The following is an 8,206-nucleotide window of genomic DNA, read 5'->3' as shown; positions in this document are numbered from 1 at the left end:
AGGCTGAGGTAGGAGAATTGCTTGAACTGGGACCCGGGAGGCGCAGGTTGCAGTGAGCCGAGATCGCACCACTGCACTCCGGCCTGGGCTACAGAGCAAGACTCCATCTCAAAAAAAATAAAAGTGTACCATCCTTGATCCCGTCTGCATGAAGTACCAGACCCAGCAAGTGAAGGATGGAAGTGGAGATGGTGGCACCTTAGTGTGGTCAGGACTGGGAGGAGCCAGGAGGGGTTTCCTGGGCACTGATGATGTCCTCTTTCTCCATCTGGGGGCGGAGCTGACTTCACAAGTGCATGTACTTTGAGAAAATGCATTGAGCTGTGCTCTTATGATGTGTGCATTTTTCTGTATTAAGTTTTTTAAAATGGGCTGCTTGTGGTGGTTCACTCCTGTAATCCCAGCATTTTGGGAGGCAGAGGCAGGCAGATCTCCTGAGGTAAGGAGTTCAAGGCCAGCCTGGCCAACATGGTGAAACCCTGTCTCTACTAAAAATACAAAAATTAGCCAGGCGTGGTGGCATACACCTGTGAGCCCAGCTACTTGAGAGGCTGAGGCAGAATCGCTTGAATCCAGGAGGTAGAGGTTGCGGTGAGCCAAGATCATGACACTGCACACCAGCCTGAGTGACAGACCAAGGCTCCATCTCAAAACAATAAAATTGTCTGTTAGACATCCCAGAGGAAGCGCTTCACAGATAATGAGATACTTGAGTGTGGCAGCCAGGAGGGCCGGGACAGAGCCATGAATGTCAGCGTCGTTGGTGGGCCGAGCCAGGAGCACAGGAAGGCAGGCGTGCCATGCTCTGAGGTGCAGGAGGTTGGGAGGGGAGGGGACCCAGCAAAGGGGACAAAGAAGGGGAGCTGGTGATGCTGGCGGTAACCAGGGAAGGGCGAATCCCAGAGGCCAATGGAAGTTTCCAGGAGTGTGTGCTGCTGAGAGTCAGGAAAGACGAGGCCCTGAGGACGCACTTTTGGGTCTGGCAACATGAAGGTCACTTGGTAAAAGCATCGGAGGGACAAAGAAGGAACAAGGGCCAGACTGTAGCTGGCTGCAGAAGGGAGGGAGACAAGGAAGCAGAACAAGATCCACTGAATCCTACTCAAGCCTACTCATCCTTCCAGGCTCACTCAAAACCTCCGCCTCCAGGAAGCCTTCCTAATAACCCTCGACTCCTAAGGCCCCTTCACTTCATAGTCACTGCAAATACGGCTGTCCTACCATGTGAGCCAAGTACTTCCCAAGGGCAAGGACTGTCACCCCTGCCTTGTGGCACACAATAGGCCCTTTAGAAACCTTAGCTCCTCTCTCTCCCTTTTCAGATCCCAGAAGGCAATTCTGAGACTTTTTTTTTTTTTTCAGAGATCGGGTCTCACTAGGTTGCCCAGGCTGGTCTCAACTCCTGGGCTCAAGTGATCCTCCCACCTTGGCCTTCCAGAGGGATTACCAGGTGTGGGACATTGTGCCTGGCCTCTTGAGACAGGGTTTCACTCTGTCACCCAAATTGAGTGCCATGGCACGTTCATGGCTACTGTAGCCTCAACCTCCCAAGTAGCTGCGGGCAGATGCAGGCAGATCTCCTGAGGTAAGGAGTTCAAGACCCTCCCAAGGGACTACAGGCATGAGTCGCCATGCCCGGCTAATTTTTAATTTTTTGTAGAGACCAGGTCTCATCATGTTGCCTAGGTGGGTCTCAAACTCCTCCACGCAAGCAGTTCTCCTGCCTTGGCCTCCCAAAGTGCTGGGATTACAGGCGTGAGCCACTGTGCCTGGCCTGAGACTTTCCCGAAACTCTGTTCCCTCATGTAATAAATCATTCCTCCCCCAAACAGTTGTTTTTGTATTGCCATGCAAAGGTTATTAGTACAATGATGAGATTTAATGTTACATTAATTTGGTTGTGAATTATTTGTACTGTCACAGTCATTAACTCAGTGATTGCAATTTTGTTTTAATTTGATTTAGCTCCTTGTGCATTCTCTCAAAACTTCCAGCAACAGTGGAACCCAGAACTGTGTAATGTGATGCGGCATTCGTGGCAATCTGACCGGGGGTATGGATCAGGCAAACAGAAGGTCCCAGTTCTCACCTCCCTGGCTTTACTCAGCCCGCAAGCCCTCACTACCCTGGACCTCTTCCATGGGTGGAAAAAGGTTTCTGAATCAGGTTGTCCATCAGAGAAGCAAAGCAGATGGGGTGGAGGGGGTGCCCTTTGTGGGAAAGGAGTTACCCTGAATTAAGCAATCAGGCACGAGGTGCTCTACTAGATACATTTCTCAGAACCCATTTTACAGATGAGAAAACTAAGGCACAGAGAAGTTCAGCAACTTGCCCAGAAAAGGAAAGCACGGAAGAGGGAGAGTGGAAATTTTGTGTCTGACCCCAAAACCCTTTTCCTTCCACTGCCAGATTGCTGCATGGACCTGACTGCTGGCAGAGACCTGGCCTTGCCACAGGCTAGCCCCGTGGCAGCTACCCCCAGAACAGAGGGAACACCAGGGACAGCAGGTGAAGACAGGTAAGAACCTGGCAGGACCAATGTCCACCCCCTCCCACACAGCTCAGTTCTCCATCCCCATTTCAGCCCCCTCTAGACCCCGAGGACCTCAGGACAAGAACCGGGTCAGCTCACCTCTCTGCCCCACACAGAGGTCAGGTCAACATCCTGCACATAGCATAGGCCTCAAGGAGTGGCGGAAAAGCGGCACAGTTTGGAATGAAGGAATGACCAGCCCCTAGCTGCACTTGGTTTTGGCACATAGAGCGGAGAGCGTGGATATGTAACACAGGTCTTCTTTCTTCTTTCTCCCCAGCTCACATCATGACCCCAGCCCTAGTCCAGGCTGCAAACGCTGGAGAAAAGCTCACGTGGCTTGAATTCATCTGGCTTTTCACCATTGAGCTTCACAATCTTTGCACTTGAACTGAACATGACCTTTTGCTTACTGAGCTACTGATGACTGAAGCCAGCTGGCTAACCTCCAAGAGGCCTTCCAGGTAGCATTTACCTGTCAGCTAACCCATCTCAGAAACCTCACTGCCAAGCCAGAACTGGCACACACAGTAGCTTGCAAGGAAGACTCACATTAGCCAAGTTTACATGGCTGATATATAAACCAGAACCTTTTTTTTTCATTAATGAGTAACTGAGCTGTGACAAGCACTGGATGACTTTCTCCCAGAAATGCATCCTCCCTTTATCTGCCACCCCAGGCCTCTTTCCGGACAGTCCTAAAGCCCCTGGGTCTTCCAAGGTGTCAGGCACAGTGCTGTCACCTGACCCCGACATGGGTCTCTTCTTCAACTCCCTGCAATGGTGTGGGCTGTCCGGACACTTCATGCTGCTAAAGCTCAGGCTACACCCCGTGGCCCTACCGCCAAGGGACACAGCCCATTCTCCTCTTACTTCTCTTCCGCTGAAGCCCCTTACACTGGAACTTTGGGAAGATCCAAGTATAAGAAATGCGCTGAGCTCAGAAACTCCCTTCCTCCAGCACGTTACCATAGATTCCAGCATCTGAAACAGTTCCTCTGGCCGGGCGCTGTGGAAGCCTATAATCCCACCATTTTGGGAGGCCAAGGGAAGGCAAGAGGATCACTTGAGCCTAGTTGTTCAAGACCAGCCTGGCAGCATAGCGAAACCCTGTCTCTACAAAAAAGACAAAAAGTAGCCCCGTGTGGTGGCGTGGGCCTGTCATTCCAGCTACTCAGGAGGCTGAGGTAGGAGGATGGCTTGAGCCCAGAAGGCAGAAGTTGCAGTGAGCTGAGGTGGCGCCACTGCACTCCAGCCTGGGTGCCAGATGAGACCCCGTCCTAATCACTCAATCAGTCAATCAATCAAGCAGTCCCTCACATGTTGTCAAAGCTCAATAAACAGGGAATAAATGAAGGAATAATGAACATGGCCTCTCTTTCGCACCTCTGTTCTCTCTTCCTCCAAGTGAGACTTTCCCGGGAGGCCAACAGACCCCGGTGTGCTGGTCCCAGCTCTCCAGATGGCTGCAGACACAGCTGGGCCCCACAGAGGACCCCACTGCGCAGGCCTGCCCCTCCCCTGCTCACGGCACTCAGTGAGTGCCTGCTTGGCCTCACAGGCCTGGGAGCTGTTTCTTCTTTAAGACTGTATGTATCTCTGATCCATTATAGTAAGCTGGTCCAACCCGTAGCCCATAATGGCTCTGAATGCGGCCCAACACAAATTTATAAACTTTCTTAAAACATTATCAGTTTGTTGTTATTTTTTTTTTTTTTTAGCTCATCAGCTATCGTCAGTGTTAGCATATTTCATGTGCGGCCCAAGACGATTCTTCTTCCACTGTGGCCAAGGGAAACCAAAAGACTGGACACCCCTGCCTTACAGGCTCCCTTCAAAGTGAGCTCTGAGAGCAGCTAGAGCTCCAAGGTCTAGAGGGGCTTACTGGGGGGCCAGCAGGCCTCTTCCGGTGGACTCAGGCAGACTCAGGCCAGAGAAAGCAAGTCCTCGGGAGAGCAGCGTGGGCTGGCGCTGCACGGGCTCTGTGCAGTAGCCCCCTTATCCTTAAGGAAGAACCAATGTCGTTGTGGGAATTTGATGGCACAATTTCACCTCCCTAGGGGCAAAGTGGAGCCAGGTAACTGGCTCAGCATGGCTCCCCAGTGAGGGGACACGGCTCTGAGCAAACTCTCTGCCACTGTTCTGGAGGAAATCCCAGCTGGAGAGCGCTGGAAGTGGAGGGCCGGCATCTCCCAGGCCAAGCCCGGTGGCTCGTGGCTCTGCAGCTGCTGATGATCAAGTGAAGACGAGAGGCGTTTAGGCAGAAAAGAGGGATTCTGGACTGCGACAGAAGAGGGGAAGGATCAGAGGGTGGAAGACAGCCCTGGAACCCCTCATAGTAGGGGTGGGAGACCAGATACCGACCCCACCCCTCATTTCATAGTAATGAAACCAGGGCCTGGCAGTGTGGCCCGAGCTGGGGACACCCAGCTCAGTCTAATTCCAGGCCCATGTCCCCTCCACTCCTCCCTCTGGGCCGCCCCTGGCTGATGGGCTGGATGGATGAATGAGCAGGCTACCTACTGTCCACAGCAAAAGGGCGCAGAGAGAAAGCCCACAGGAGGGAGCCTCATGTAGCCAGGTGGAAATTAATGAAGATACTTGGATGTACAAAATATTTATTTATCTGTAATTTATCGAACCATTTTCACAAGACTCCATGAATGTAAACTTGCTAATTAAAGAAACTCCACTAGGCCCTGGATCAAGATTAGCGGTTTGCTATAGCTATTGGTTTCAAACAGGGGTCAAGAGTGATGTCTTCCTGTGGGCTGTTCGTTGCTCGGTATCCCAGTGTGAGTGGCCAATTTAGTTGGAAGCAACATGGTCTTGAATATAAAGCCATTGTTTTTTTTACAGAATAATTTAACTCTGCTAGGCTTAAGAATCAGGCAGTTACTCTGTGGAGGTAGAGACTTAACCAAATAACGTTTCTTAGTCACGCAGAGGAACTTGGTCCTCCTCCTTTCTTCCCACCTCCTCCCTTTCCCCCTCTCAAGATCCCTTGCTTGCTTTGTGACTGTTAGGATACTGACCAAGCAATCTCATAATGCTTGGCAATTTTTTGGGAGGGAGGCAGATGGGTGTCGCTCTGTCACCCAGGCTGGAGTGCAGTGGCGCCATCTTGGCTCACTGTAACTTCCACGTGCCCCCTCAAACCCTGCCCACCAGGTTCAAGTGTTCTCCTGCTTCAGCCTCCCGAGTGGCTGGGACTACAGGTGTGCACCACCACACCCAGCTAATTTTTGTATTTTTTTTTTAGTAGAGACAAGGTCTCAGTATATTGGCCAGGCTAGTCTAGAACTCCTGACCTCAAGTGATCTCCCCAACTAGGCCTCCCAAAGTGCTGGGATTATAGGCATGAGCCACTGCGCCCAGCCTGCCTGGCAATACTTAATTTTAATTTACATTTATGCTGATGGTCCATACTTCAGTTCATCACTAGGGAATTTGGATGTTGACTACAGCTAACCCCAGAGGGACTATGCTTTTTTAAAAATACTCTTTAACTGTGGTAAAACATTGATAACCCAATTTACCATTTTAACCATTTTTAAGTGTGCATTCAATGGTATTATGAATTTCACAGTGTTGTGCAACCGTCAACGCTTTCTTTTCCAGAACTTTCCCATGAGCCCAAACAGAAACTCTGCACCTGTTCAACAGCACCTCTCCTTCTCCCCTCCCCAGCCCCTGCTATTCCACTGTCCTATTTTCCATCTCTATAAATGTTCCTGGGAATTTACTTTTTTAAGCCACTATACGGGTCCGTGTTTTATACTTGGCAGCAAGAAAAAGTTTTCAGTGCTTTCGGGTCTTGTCTTATTTGTTGGACATTTTTGGATTAACGGTAGGCAAGAGGTGAGGGAGGGATCAGAGAATTGCCGTGATGTTACTGAGAACTATGCCAACCTTAGCCTGCTGTTTCCTCGGTATTGCTGATAGCTTTTCCTCTTTTTTTCCTAGAAAAAAAAAAAAAAAAAAAAGAAACCTGAGCCCATGGGGCCTTGTATAATAGCTTGACACAGCACAAAAGCTAGTGGGTCCTCCATCTGCTCCCAGAAACCAGATCAAAGAGAATAGAAAAATAAGCCCAAATCCCCAACCTCATACCACACACAGAAATTAACTACAAAATTAACTACGTTTAACTAAAAATGCAGCATAGACCTAAATGTAAAACTACAAAGTACCTAGAAGAAAACATCTTCGTATCGTAGAGCTGAAAGAGATCTTTTCTTTTCTTTTCTTTTCTTTTTTTTTCTTTGGGCGAAAGGGCCTTACTCTGTCACCCAGGCTGGAGTGCAGTGGTGTAATCTTGGCTCACTACAACCTCTGCTACCCAGGGTCAAGTGATTCTCCTGTCTCAGCCTCCCAAGTAGCTGGGATTACAGGCACACAAACCATAAGCCAGATGCTGTGGCTCATGCCTATAAACCCAGCATTTTGAGAGGCCAAGGTAGGCAGATCATCTGAGGTCAGGAGTTCGAAACCAGCCTAGCCAACATGGGGAAATGCCATCTCTACTAAAAATACAAAAATTAGCTGGGTATGGAGGCACAGGCCTATAATTCTAGCTACTCGAGAGGCTGAGGCGGGAGAATCGCTTGATCCCAGGAGGCGGAGGTTGCAGTAAGCTGAGGTCACACCACTGTACTCCAGCCTAAGCAACAGAGTAAGACTTCGTCTCAAAAAAAAACTAATAAAGCAATCATCTCCAAAAAGCAAGCAAACAAAACAGATACGAGAGCTCAGGGGGAACATAAAACCGGAGCTGACAGAACTAGAGAATGAGGGAAAAACATCACATCTTCAAAGTCATGACGAAATGGAAAGCGGGGCCGAGGAGCATCAAAGATGCTCAAAACACAATCAAGACACTGAGAACAAGGCTGAGGAAAGTGAGCAAAAGGAAATGAAAACGAACGCTGTAAAGAGATTACAGAGAAAATGACAGATTTGGAAAATCTACAAAGGACCCATCATATATCCCAGAATAGAAAACTGAAATAAAGGAACATAAATATTTAAAGATATCATTCAAGAAAATTTTCCTGAAATAAAAGAAGATAAATCTACAAACTGAAAAGGCACACCATGTCTTGGGGAAAATGACAAAAATCTGTCAATAACAAGATAACTTCTATGAAAGCAACTAGACTTAAAATATAAAAGAAAGGGAAAAAGCTAAATAGAGAAGACTTTGGACAATCAAGTGAAAACATCAATTCATAAAGGGAAACAAAACAGAAGTTAACTCAGACTTTCCCACGATGGCACTTAACTCTAGAGACAAGTGACACCTGCGAAGTGTGGACTAAGAATTTTATATCCTAAAAAGCTGTCGAACAAACATGAAGACTAGAAACCTGGTTGAATATGCAAGAACTCAATAATTCTTTTTCATTTAGTCCCTTTTGATAGAACTGCTGGAGAAGGAATTTCAGCAAATCAAGAGAAAAATAGGAAAACAGCAAAAGAACTGACAGTGAGCAGTGAATCTATCTGTAGGGCCAATGTGAGCACTAAGGTCATATATAAATAAAAAATCCCGAATTTAGAAAGGATACAGTAAACAAAAATTGTGAAGAAAAGGAGGAAAGAAGAAAAGAGTTGTTAGTCTCTGATGTTCTTCTTTTTTTTTTTTTTTTTTTTGGGAGACAGAGTCTCACT

General features: G+C 48.2%; 1 long non-coding RNA gene and 1 other non-coding gene across 2 annotated transcripts in view; one reads left to right on the top strand and one right to left on the bottom strand.

The window, feature by feature from the left end:
* Nucleotides 1-5,226: 5,226 nt before the first annotated feature.
* LOC119471049 lies at nucleotides 5,227-5,360 on the top strand. The gene has a single exon (XR_005200041.1). It is a non-coding gene; the product is annotated as a small nucleolar RNA SNORA2/SNORA34 family (small nucleolar RNA).
* A 551-nt stretch (nucleotides 5,361-5,911) lies between these two features.
* LOC119470990 overlaps nucleotides 5,912-8,206 on the bottom strand; it is a 9,103-nt gene continuing 6,808 nt past the window's right edge. Inside the window, exon 4 of the long non-coding RNA XR_005199979.1 lies at nucleotides 5,912-6,495. This is a non-coding gene — a long non-coding RNA (uncharacterized LOC119470990). The remainder of the gene's footprint in view (nucleotides 6,496-8,206) is intronic.

This window comes from Cebus imitator, unplaced genomic scaffold (assembly GCF_001604975.1).
Source record: "Cebus imitator isolate Cc_AM_T3 unplaced genomic scaffold, Cebus_imitator-1.0 Scaffold1, whole genome shotgun sequence".
Classification (NCBI taxonomy): domain Eukaryota; kingdom Metazoa; phylum Chordata; class Mammalia; order Primates; family Cebidae; genus Cebus; species Cebus imitator.
This window is presented reverse-complemented; position numbering and strand designations above follow the sequence as displayed.